Genomic DNA, 13520 nt, shown 5'->3' on the forward strand with positions numbered 1-13520 from the left:
TAGATATTTCAATGTGTTTTAGATACCTTTCTTGACCTTCACAACTACATTCAGCAGATAATTACTGAGTTCCAAACTTAATACAGGTGCCATGCAAAACTTGAGAATATGGTAGTAAAACCAGTAGCATGATCCTGGCCCTAATGGTTCTCTGTTAACATTTCACAGGCTTCCGTACTATCCTTGCCCTCTAGGAAATTACGTTCAAAAAGCACAACTGCTGTAACCATGATCAGTCTTAAATTGTTTTAGTTTTCTCTTCCTTCCAAGAAGGGAAATAATAATTGCATAAAAACTCTCCTTAAAAACAGAAATTTGGGTACTGTTTCCATAGGAAAATCACTGCAGAGCTTGCCAAGCAGGATTATTGTCTGGCTAATCACAATCCAAATAGTGCTCACCATTATTACAGCAGTGTGTAAGCCATACAGCTACACAAACAAGGCAGTAATCAGCTACTACTGAATGCCAAGTCATTTCTTTACCTTTAAGGATCTGCAGGAAAGGGGGTAGGGTGGGAAGATGATAACAGGAATGTTTTAAGTGCCATGGATAATCAAGAGTGCTTTTTTTAAAAGTACCTCTTAAATATATGCCCACATCCCCTTAAATCTGTCACGATAAAACATCTCATTTTAGGTGATGTATGACAAGGAAGCAATCACCGTTAATCAGAATGACACATTTCCATTTGCTTTATGGAAGAGAAGGTAGATGAAGGTCATGAGAAAGAAAACAAAGCAGCTTGTGATTCGTGATGTTTGGGGTTTCTTTTGAAATTCATTTCCTTAGGAAGTTCATAATCCATCATTTTCTGCTCTCAGCTTCATTCATCCAAATTGCCAGAAGACCTTGTGAGTGAAGATGGAAATATTTTGTCTTCTGAGTAGAGAAAATTTTAATTTCCTCTGGGTTCCTTGACAAATTTAGGCCTTGAAGGTATAAAATCTCAGAATTTCTGGCTCCAGATATCTCTTTAGGGGGTACCAATTCCATCTTCTGTGTGATAAGATTATACCTGCAAGGTTAATGTTCCAGCTGGTCACAGCCATGCCCATGGGAGATGGGGAGAGAAGCGGATTGGAGGCCAGCGCTTTATTAGAAGCAGGCACCAAGAGCCTCTTTCCACTCTTCCCTCTCTGCGTTTTAACACACTTAACTCCTTAAGTGCCTAGCAATAGCTAGGGTCTGGTTAAAGCATTACCTTTCTTGGATATCACCTTTCATAAAGGAGCACATTTTCCTGCTTTTGGTCTGTGGTGGGATTGGGGGACGGTGGTGATGGTTGTGAATCATAGCACAGGCCTGCCTTTGGGGCCATTAGACTTGGCTTCATGGCCAAATACTTGTAGAAGCTTCTAGACCTCAGTATGGTAGCTCATTGTGCTGTGGAATATTATCTGGAAGGTACAGTGTCCATCACTAAAATTAAAATATAATTTGCAAAATAGAGGAAATCTTGGTATTAGGGATCAAACACAGATCTCTAACAAGGGATGTAAAGTTATTTGTTCTGAAATCCAAGGATGCCACTCTTCAAATGAAAGATTTGGTCTTTGAATTGACCAAGGTCATATGCCCCCAGTATTTTGAATTTGCAAATGTCATGATGCCTAGGTATCTTGACATAATTGTATGATCCAGTATTTAGCTTGTCCAAAGCCTTTTATTGTCATCATCATCCTCATCAATATTTAAACTGGAGAAGTTAAAGAGTTGTTAAGCTATGGGAGAAGACTGACTATAAAGTTATAAAGAGAAGCCTAAAGGGTATGCTAGGATGAGAAAGAGTGCCAGGGAAGGACAAACATGGAAGGGGGGCCCCTCCCCCGGGATGGGGTTTAGCCCATGTTGGAGAAAATGTGGTTGCAGACACTAGATGCTGGAGAAGTTCTCTGGTACAGCGTCATCAGAAAAACTGGAAACAACATGCAGGGGCATGGAAAACTTGTTATCTTGTTATCTTGCAGAAACAAAGATGGTGACCTGGAATGGTTGCTTAGCAGCAAGGTCTTGTGAATATGTTTCCTTCCCTGAGCTTTGCAAAAATCAAACTATAGAAGGCTTTTTCCTGGCAGAAGCCGTGAGCCCAGTGCCAATACCTGAGGAACTCATGCAGTCTGCATAAGTTTGGGGTCCGCATAAAGCCAAGCTTTATGAATCCTGTCATCAGCAAGCCACTTGACAGAGACCCCAGTTGGTTCCACTTGATACTGGCTTACCCACAGTATGAGTTTCCTACTCATGCTCCTTTTGGTGTGGCAGAGCTCTGTAATCTACAGTTACAATTTTCTTTTTGTGTATTCTCCTCCCTTGTGTTCTTTGGTTAGTCTTTTTTTTTTTTCCTAAGAAAAATCTCCAAAATTTGAATGTTCTCCCAAATCACTATTCTTTTTCCAAATATTAGGAAATTGTGCTTAAATTACTATTAAACTTCTTTGAACTGATTTTTCAGATAATACAAGAAGCTTAGCCATGAAACAGATCCAAAATGAAAGTCTCTGGATTAGTTAAGACTGTTTGGACTTGAGGGAAATATCATTAATTTGGTGGGAGGGAACAAAAGGTAGGAGGAGATTTATAAAGTATCTAATGGAATGCAAGGTTCCTGGTCCTTGGCCAGTTACTGAAAACAGGAACTCAGAAGCACCAGGACCCTCTATCTGTCTATTATTTATGCCTCTTACAAAAGGTCTGACCTTTTTCTCTTTTTCTGAAGAAAGAATGTCTCTGACCCACAGTCCCTGCGTTTCCTTTTTTTTTTTTTTTTAACTCAACTGACTAGGCCAAACTGCACTAAAATCTTGTTGATTTCTAAGAATCAATTTGAAGTTCACTGAATAAAGACTTTTGTTGGTCCCGCTTGGTCATTTGTCCACGCTGTGTCGAATCTGCTATGGTCAGAGGGGCAGGGTCATATCTGGTACAGACAGAGTAGTTGGGACCCCACATTGGTGGACAAGGGAAGCAATTCATGTGAGATAGGAAGACAGCCTGGAAAAGACCCTCAACAAACACGGAGAGATTGCATGTGCCATTTAGAATTTGTGACGGCTGGGGCATGGGCACTGACTTCCTAAAACAAAGTATACAACCTTTTTATATTTTAACAAGGCAGGCTTTTTAAAAATATACTTCTGTGGGCAGAGATTTTTTTTTAAAGACTCCAGGGGTGAATGACTGTCAAAAATGAATTTCTGACACCCCAACTGCCAATACTTTTGTTGTGAAAGTCAAGAGGTATATTAATATAATACCCAGGATGCATACAAGAAGCTCAGACTTAATAAGGATAAAAGGAGCAGGACATAGTTAAGGATAAATGCAAGCCTGGAATGAATGGGAAGAAAGGCAGTCCACAGCACAGAACAAAGAGTAGAAATGTGCTAAGAGCAACCACAAGAAATATTATTTGGGTTTTAAAGGTTGTAGTAAATCAAACAACAAAGAGTAGAAGATTCTAAGAGAAACCAAAAGAAATATCATTTAGCTTTTAAAGGTTATGTTGGGAGCAAGAAGATAAAAATGGAAGAGGACACTTGTCTCTTGGATCTAACTGAATACTGCCAACAGATGCTGGAGAAAACAGCTATGCTTCATCTCTTTGGGCTTTCATTTTCTCTGTCAAGGAAAAACCCATGGAGGTTAGAACTAAATTGGGCATCCTCGTCAAGGCTCCTTGAGTTGAAAGAACCTATCCAAGCTAGCTAAGAAAAGGTGGTTACAAGAATGCTACAAGAATCTTACATAATGGAAGGAGGGGAAGGCAAGTACAGCTAGATCTCAGGAGAGCCAGAAAGAAAGATACTAACAAAAATGACTGCCCTCTCCAGGTCTCGGGGGGAGAAAGTGCTTTGACCTCCTGGATCCAACACTCCCTTTTTATAACAAATATTTTTACAACATCCCTTTTCCTATCTTGGAATGAACTTCATAGATAATTTCAAAATAAAATTAATACAATGCCTTACCTGAAAAATTACAGATTACAAGGAAAGTAATTTAAAGCAAAAAGTAAGATATAGTTTAATATATAAACATTTAGACAGAAAAAAAAAAAGCAGCAGCCCTGCATTTGCATCTGTGTGTAGAATCACCGTGAATGGAAAAACTTCAAATATAAACTGATAAAGTCAGATTGTACTGGTGATATGATTTTCCCAAAGGGTGATTCTTTCAGTTATTTATTGCAGTATAACAAATCAAAATTCAGCGACCCCAAGCAATCATGTAATGATGCTCATGGATCTGATAGGTCAGGAATTCAGAAAGAGCACAGCAAGAATGGCCCTACCCGGCTCTGTGATATCAGTTGGGCCTCAGTGGGGAGAACTCCAGTGACTGGCCCTGGAACAGCTGAAGCTTAAAGAATCACTTTCAAGGTGGCTATACTTCATTCACTTGCCTGGCCTCTGGGCCGGGAGGTTGAAGACCGTGCTGCCTGCATCTGGTGATCCTGCATGGCAATCTCAGGGTGTTCAGGCTTCTTACATGGCAGGCAGGGCTCCCAGGACAAGTGTCCCAGCTGAAGCTGCATAACCTTTTATTGAAAGTCACAACATTTCTGCCATAGTCCCAGTCACAGCAGTCACATGGGGTAGCGGTAGAGTTGGGGAGGATGTGAATACGTAGATTCCATCTCTTGATGGAAGTACTGACAAAGGATTTGCAGCTATGTTTGAAACCACTACAGTGACTGGCTCTTAGCAAACTTCCAACAAAGCAACCTGTGCCTTTCTTTAAATTATACACTAATGGCATTCCTGGGAAATTCAACATGTATTAAAACCTTGTAAACAATATGTTATGTATATATGTAACATGGAGTCAGTTCTAGGCTTGACCTTTATACACATTGTCCAGCAGGACTTCTGAAGGTTGTGCAGGACACAGGATGCTTCCTTGTTGTATATAATACTGCCACACATTGCAGGATTCTGTGTATCCTTGGCCTTTGATTGATCTTTCTTCTACAGACTGGCTCCCTCTGCTTATTGAGTAAATTGCTTGTGGACCAAAATGTCATTCTCAACCCTGAATCTACAAGCCTTTCAGCTTATCCCTCCTACTCAACTGGGTTCCGATGGTGAGGACAGTGAGGATGATCATGATGGCGATGATGATGATGATGGTGACGACAGTGATGGTGATCATGATGATGATGGCGATGGTGGTGATGATGATGATATTAATATTGGTGATAATGATGATAATAATGATGACAATGAGAGCAGCAGCTAACCTTATGAAGCGCTTCCATTTCGCCAGGGACTATATTGTTATACACCATCTCACTGTACACTGACAACAACCCTGAGGCAGGTATCATTGTCTTTGTTTTGCAGATGAAGAAACTAAGGCTTAGAAAGCTTAAATAACCTATACAAGATCACAGATCTAGAAACTGGGGAACCAAGATGTTCAGTGTTTTTTTCAGGGCTCTGGACAGCTCCAGATGACATCGGGACTCTACACAATCAGCTTTGGCTGAGGGGAAAGAAGTGGTGTCCTGTATATATCTGGGAGCAATTCCCTCAGGAGACGGCTGTGGGCAGGCAGGCACAGGGATCAGCACCTCTGGTACAATGAACGAGAGGAAATTGAAGTTCAAAATAGACGTGGAAATTGTAAAAGAACATTAGCCTGCTTTCCTGGACCAGATAAATTACCCCCTAGACTCTCAGAAGAGACGGCAGAATCCCTACCCATAATCTTTGGGAATCCTGGAAAATAAAGCAAACATAGTTCTAAAATTGAACAAAAGGAAGAAGATAGAGCTTTTAAACTTTAGCCTGATGAAAAATTCCAAATCATGTTATGAGAAAGGACTCCACGCTTGTCTATTCATTGCTGCCTGGCCAAGGAGGTCTCTGCAATGTTTTCTACATACCATTAGATGGGCAAGGTATCCCTGCCTAGACCACCCTCTTTGTCTCCACTGGTCCACATTTCCAGCACTGCACTCAGGGTATTATCCATGTGACTCACCATTACATGCCAGTGGAAGAGCTTTGAAGATCTATGACTCAACTGAAGAAAATACAAAGCATATCTACTAATGAGTTGCCTTCGTTTAGCAAGAAAATAATTTATAAGCTCTATTTTGTATGATCTTTAAAAATGGGAAAAATAAAATTGCACTGTGAACTATAAAAAGACAAGAAAGAAAAATACCTTACCATTCCTTAATTCAGTTGCAGTCACTTGGATTTCTCTCTTAGCTTTTTAAAAACCAAAACAAATTTATAATATAGATGCTTTTTTGACACATAACATATCCTGCTTTATCATTGCATACCTGTTTTATGAAAGTGTGTTTATAAAAGTCTTTGAATGCTTCTTGGAAATATAACAACATCTTTAGAAATAAGTGTTATCACGGTGTTGTTCTCTGAATTAAAAAAAAACAGCCTGAATATAACATATTTTATGCCCATGTAACATTTTATATAAAAATATGGTCATATTGTGGGGGGAATGCACAAGATGAACAGATGTAAAGAAAATTCCTACTCCTGTTTGCTTTCGGACCATTAATTCTATGGCAAACAATGTCTCTAATATTCTGTGTTTTCCTTGAATGGTATTTTCACAGCATATATGCATGTCTTCTTCATATGCCCCCTAATGATGTCCTCAGCTGTATCTTTGTTGTCATTTTGATCCTTTCAGGACCCAAGCCCTGGACAGGAGTCAAGTACTTAGGGGATGCCAACACCAGTTCCTCAGATTTCCTGCCCTGGGGAACCTACTGTCATTATTAAGAAATATCCACACACAGAGATGTTCTGAAAAATTGATTATCTCTCCAAGGAGCATTAGATACTCAGGGATGCAGAAGGACTGCTTTGGCTTATCCGGTCCATCAACCTTCCTTCAGCAGAGCTGTACACAAACTCCCCTATGCGAGTGCTTGTGTTCCCTAAATTCCTTATGAACCTATTCTTACTCTAGACCCATCATATCCAACAGAACTTTCCGTAGTGATGAAAATATCCTACATTTGCTCTGTCCAATATTGTAACCACAAGACTCATGTGGCTATTGAGTGGCTTGACATGAGGCTAATGTGACCAAAGAACTGACTCCTTAATTATAATTAATTTAAATTTAAATAGCCTCGTGTGTGGCTAGTGACTACCATATTGACCTATTGACCATGCAGTTCAGGGATTTTGAAAAAAAAAAAAAAAGCAAAAACCTATTGACCATGCAGTTCAGGGATTTTGAAAAAAAAAAAAAAAGCAAAAAAAACCCAAAGGTGAATATAACCAGCTCAATCTGTGTTGAATAAAGCTTCCAGGATTACTTGAAAAGTTGTCTTTTTCAAGAAACTAGTAACCCTTGAAATAAACCCTACCATTGAATGGGCACCATCTAAGAGCCAGGCAAGTTGTGAAAAAAACTTTAGCAGTAGTATTTTTATTGTATTATTTTATTTAACCTTTATAACCTCCTTATGAGGTAAGTATTATGATCTCCCCCCACCTTTTTTATCTGCAGATGAAAAAAATGTGGCTTTGAAGGATTCAGACCACAGCTTGTTCTGGGCAGAGGGCGGCTTTGAACTTAGGTCTGAGTCCAGTGCCTGTGTGCAGGGTTTCACATTCTTAAATAGCTTGTCAGAATTCACATTTTCTTCTAACTAGAAATTCCAAAGACTCTACTGACTGGGTAAAACATAACTTTTTACTGGAAAGTTCTATTTCCACATGAGACCCTTTTATAAGATTATAAGCCCTGCCGTGATTAGTGACCCTAAGAGTCTAATTTGTAAGTTTCTGAAACATCTACTAGCCCCCTTGGTGGCACTATTTTTCCAGTACAAAAGTTATAGAAATGATCCATGACCTCCTGAGGTGCTAGGAAACATTACGTTTGCATTTCTATATAGTCACATGACAGTCCAGTTTAGTGCTAGGTTACAAATTACGGTCTCAAAGATGTCTAATGCATAAAGGCAGGGCGTTGTGCAAGCTCAGACAAGTTACATCATCCTTGGAACCTCTGTTTTGTCATCAGTAAAATAGGCATAATAATAGTTCCTACTTCATGAGTCCCCTTCTGTGAAACAGTGAAAGAATGTATTTGACGTGCTTTGCACAATGCCTTATATGAAGTAAGCGCTCAATAAATGTTAAAGGCTATTGTTATTATTATTATTCAATACCCATTTCAGCAATACTGTGTTGATGTAATTTCTTACCTGATTTTTACTAGTAAGGAAAAGAGGTCATGGCAGTAGAAAGCACATGGATCAAAGCCAATGAGATGTTGTCAGTTGACTTTTTCTCTCTTTTGAGATGTAAATACAGTCAAATGAGTCCCTGAATTGCGGGTTTGTACATAATGGGGGGAAAAAAAACCCTGAGAAAATGCTATTTTCCCTTATAATTAACAAAATGCACAAAGAAGAGGAGGCTCTTTCTGAGTTTTTTTCCCCATCATGGCCCAGATTCTTGGCTATTTAATACTCACCTCTAGCTTGTAACTGTCCATGCTGCTGTAGTATGCAAAAAATAAAGGTCAAATGGTAGATTAGACAAAGCCTATGGCAGAATCAAAAAACCTGGGTCTGAGTCCCAGCTCTGCAGCCTCATACAAATTACTTGAGTCCTCAGTTGATCCATCTGTGAGATGAAAAATTTAAACCCCAGAAATTCTCACACACTACCTGGTTATAACTCTGGTTATCTGTGTCCAGTGCACCAATCATGACTCAGAAACTGTTTTATCAACAGGCATTTAATTACATCTGGGTGAGTTAGGGCAATGCTAGCTACTATAATAAATGATTATCCAAGTCTCACTGGCTTAGCCTGGCAAGAGTTTATTTCTCATGCATGTAAAGTCTAAAAGGTGCTCCTGATCAGCAGATAGCGCACCTTCAAGTGGTGACTCAGGGATCCAGGCTCTTCTTGTCCTGTGACCCTGCGGTATTCAACACTCATTCCAAGGTTGCCAGCTTCAGGGAGGGGTCTGGAAGACGGCTTGGTGGGGCAGTTTATATGGGACAGGCTATTGGGAGAACTACATTCTGCATTCCATTGGTAGAACTCAGGCTCACCAGCACATCTCACCGCAAAGGGGGCTGGGAAATGTAGTCTGGCTGAGTGCCCAGGAGGAAGAGGAAATAGGTGTGGTAAACATCTAGTGCCTTTGCCACAGCCTCTCATTAGTATTAGGTGATTGGTGCTGACACACCAAGTACCTCCTATTATAGTCAAAAGCAATGTAATGTGAAGTTTGAGGTAGTTTGGTGATTGTGTGTGTAGATGTGTATGTGTATGCCTATGTATGGTGTTTGAAATATTGAAAATAGTTGGTGAATGTTTTTCTCATGCTTGTAGATTCTTAGGTTTAGCCTCTTGACAAAGCACATAGAAACTCCATCCCCTGTTGCTAGTACCTGGTACCAAGGACACGGACACTCTATCCCACTTTCTGGGTTCTCAGGGCTCTGGAGAAGAAGTCTTGAGTTCTCCCTAGAAGCCAGCAACATCCCTCCCATTGCTGATGTTCTGACATTCTGGCATTCTCTTTGAGTTGGCTACTTACACAGGGTTTTATCCCAGTTGATACAGGACAGAGATACAATGTTCCTTTCTTCACTGCATCTTTCTAAGGCATTTCTCTCTGACTTAGAAGAATGTTTCATATCACCCCCATTCTCTTGCATGCTCCTGCCAGACATTCTTAATTGTTGTTTCTTGATTTTTTCTCTTATATTACTGGTTCATTATTTTTTTTCATAGTACTTCTAATTTAAAGAAAACAATGAATATTTTTAAATAAAAATAATTTAATATACTAATTTCTCAAGACTCATATAAATTACAAAGAAAAAGTTAGGTAACAAGACAATGATATCACAGGCAAATGTGATCACCATTTTTAGGGCAAAAGCTTTTATAAAAGGTAAAGGAAAAGGTAAAAGAATGAAGATTTTTTTATATTTGGAATATTTGATTGTTTTCCTATAATTTTAACAGTGGGGCTAGATTTTCGAGGGCCTGTGAGTACCTGTAAGCAGCATAGAACAGTGAAATGAGATCCAGGTTTGTGGTCACCCCTGTGTTCCACAGGACTCTCTACTTCTCTGGTCTCAGTATTCTCACGTGTAAAATGACAGCAGTGGTAGGTAGTTGCTAATTCTGCATTGACTTTTTGAAGATTCAGTGAGGTAAATTGTAAAGCATATAGCAAAAGTGTCTGGCACATCGTAGTTGCCTACTACACAATCACTTCCTCACCCTTCTGACATGGTTGGTGGAATTGCAAAGTCAAAATAGGCTGATTCTCTGCCTTTAAAGGTCCTGTGATCCAACAGAGGACCCAGAGGCATGAACTTCTGTCCCACTGGGCAGTGTTCTTAATAATATAAATGCAGCACCACTTGCCCAACTTACATGCTTTTTAAATTACTAGCCAGAAAGCCTTCACTGTGTCTTTTGTATGGAGAGTCCTTCCCTACTTGTTCTGCCAAAAAAGAAAATAAATTGAAGACATAGTACCTGACTTTGAGGAGCTTGAAAAGCACACACAGATGAAGACTCTTTAAGAAAATTCCCAAGTAATTTACAGATTGAGCTTGAAGATCTGGGCAGGGTGTGGGAGTGGAGGGGGTGATGGTAGATGTGGGTGGTACACAGAGAGCAGAGTAAAAGACAAGTTGGGATAAACTGTAGTTCCTGGACCAAGTGAAACTTGTGCCAGATTTGGAAGGTGATGGATGTGAGTTAATGAAACCGAAAGCAAACTGTTAAAAAATTGCTTATGCTACCTTTCAGCAAAGAAGTTTGGCAGCATGTATCAAGAGGCTTTAAAATGTGCATGCCCTTAAAGTCTAGAATTCCACATCTGGAAATCTACTGTATGGAGGGAATCCTCAAAATGGAAAAAGCTCCATTGCTGATAGAATTATAAAATGGTACTTTGGAAAATAGTTTGGAAGTTCCTCAAAATGTTGAACATGTAGTTACTGTATAATTCGGCAATCCCACTCATAGGTATATACCCAAGAGAAATGAAAACATATCCACACTAAAACTTGTGTACAAATGTTCATAGAAGCATTATTCATAATAGCCAAAAAATAGAAACACAAAAATGTTTCCATAATCTGATGAATGGCTCAATTTTGTGCAGTATATCCACACAATGGAGTATTACTTAATCATAAAAAGAACAAAGTATTATAACATGGATTAACTTTGAAAATATTATGCTAGGTAAAAGAAGCTAGTCACAAAAGGCAACATATTGTATGGTTCCATTCATATAAAATGGCCAGGATAGGTAATCTATAGAGACAGAAAATAGATTACTGGCTGTCTGGGGATGGGGGATGGGGTTATGGGGAGTGACTGCTAATTGTTAAGGGGTTTCTTTGGGGAATGATAAAAATGTTCTAAAACTTGATAGTGGTGATGGCTGCACAACTCGGTGAATATCCTAACAACCTCTGAATTGTATACTTTACAAGGGTGAGTTTTATAGTATACGAATTATATCTCAATAAAGCTGTTATAAAAAATAGAAAGAGTTTTATGAACAAAGATGAAACAGTGGCATGTTTTCTAAGAGTGAATAATTGGAAACAACCTAGATGTCAACCACAAGTGAAGTAAGAAAATGATATGGCCACCAGATGGACTATGAGGCATCCATTTAAATGATCATACAAGTGACAAGAGTCCCTACAGGCTTTAATGCTGGAAACAGCCCCCTTCACAATGACCTCATCTCTTTCTGAGCATCTTTCCACTGTCTCACATGGACCCAGGATAGCTTGCTGGGTTTTGCTTTGTTTAGTTTCACTCTGGTTTCATCCCTGTGTTGCCTGAGATTGTCTCTTCAATGGGAAAAGCTATACTGTCATCACTGTTTTATCCTTAGGAGAAAAGATATCTATGTAATATTGTTTTTAAAAAATAACACAGAATCTTCCTCTTAATTTCCCAGAATACAGTGGTGTATTAGTTTCTGGAAGCTGCCATAACAAAGTACTACAGACTGAGTGGCTTAGCCAACAGAAACTTATTGCCCTGGAGGTTGGAAGTTCAAGATCAAGGTGTCGGCAGGGTTGGGTTCTTCTGAGGCCTCTCTTCTTGGCTTATAGGTAGCTCCCTTCTCTCAGCATCTTCATATGGTCTTCCTTCTATGTGTGTGTCCTCTTATAAGGACACCAGTCATGTTGGATTAAGGCCCACCCTAATGACTTCATGCTACCTTAATTACCTCTTTAAAGACCCCGTGTCCAAATACAGTCAGATTCTGAGGTACTAGAGATTAGGACTTCGACATAGGAATCTGGGGTTGGGGGCACAATTCAGCCTATAACAAGTGGAAATAAAAATCCTCCTTCTATAGATAATTTCTTAAGATTTAGATAAAATGGGTAAAAAGTACTATATAGATGATAATTTGCCCCTCCTTCCTGGCGCCAGATGAGTCCTAGTGTTTTTAGTCTCCAGTTCCTGCCTAACTTCCATCCTGCCTTCATATGGTTTTATTTGGGGTATGGAGGTGTGGAGAGCCCTCAGTAGTATCTGAAGCCTACAGGCCTTTGTATGACTGGCAATAAAGGCCCAGCTGTCTCCCAGACCCCGAGAGAGAAGGGGTTCCCCCCCACACACACTTCCTAGTTCAAGATCTGCCACATGAGTCTTCCTCTTCTGCACTAGGATTGGCCAATTCTGAAGATAAACCAAGGAGAGATGATCTCTTCTCTTCCCCTCCCCATGAGGGCATAGTTGTGCTCACTCTGATCCCCCAAGTGTAGGTTACTTGATGCAGGGGATGAAAACAGACTAGAAAACACATTGCTCAGCTTCATCCAGCTCCCTTCCAGGTACTTTTCATCAAGGGCTCAAGAGTTTGGGGCTAGTCTCACCGACTGTCGTATTTTATAATGATTAAGTATTAACTCAAGGAAGTGTTATTAAAATGAAGTGAAAGAAACAAAATAAGCAGTAACATATAAACAACAAAAATAAACTAACCAATGGGGGAAATGTCTGAATTTAAAACCCCCAAGGTCGTCAGAAAATACCTTTTCCTGTTTTGCAGTATTTCCCTCACTGGGTGAGTAGTGGGTGGGAACCTTTTTAAGATTTGTTTTCAGAAGAGAGGGAATAGGGATGTGAACGTGTTTGGAGACCTTTAACACCTCACTCACTGATCTTCAGGAGTTGTGCCTGTTTCTAAAATGAAAACTGGGTTCAGGAGAGAAGAAACAGAGAGGAGGAAATGTTAATGAATCTCTGGAGTGACCTGGACAGAAGGGCCAGTGTATTTCCCCATTAACATGATGGTTAGCTGAGGAGCGAGCCAGGCCCAGAAAGGCCCTGAGTACCAATTGCTTAAGAAGCTAACTGCGAAGAGCTCCGACCTTTTGCTTTAAATCATTTCCTAGTCCCAGGAAATCATTTCAGGCATTCCCTGGTCTTTGGCCTCTTTCATTTCCAAATCCATTTGGAGAGCTCAGTTTGCAGAAGCTTTTCTCTGAATATTTTTAA

This window comes from Mesoplodon densirostris, chromosome 2 (genome assembly GCF_025265405.1).
Source record: "Mesoplodon densirostris isolate mMesDen1 chromosome 2, mMesDen1 primary haplotype, whole genome shotgun sequence".
NCBI classification, from domain to species: Eukaryota; Metazoa; Chordata; class Mammalia; order Artiodactyla; family Ziphiidae; genus Mesoplodon; species Mesoplodon densirostris.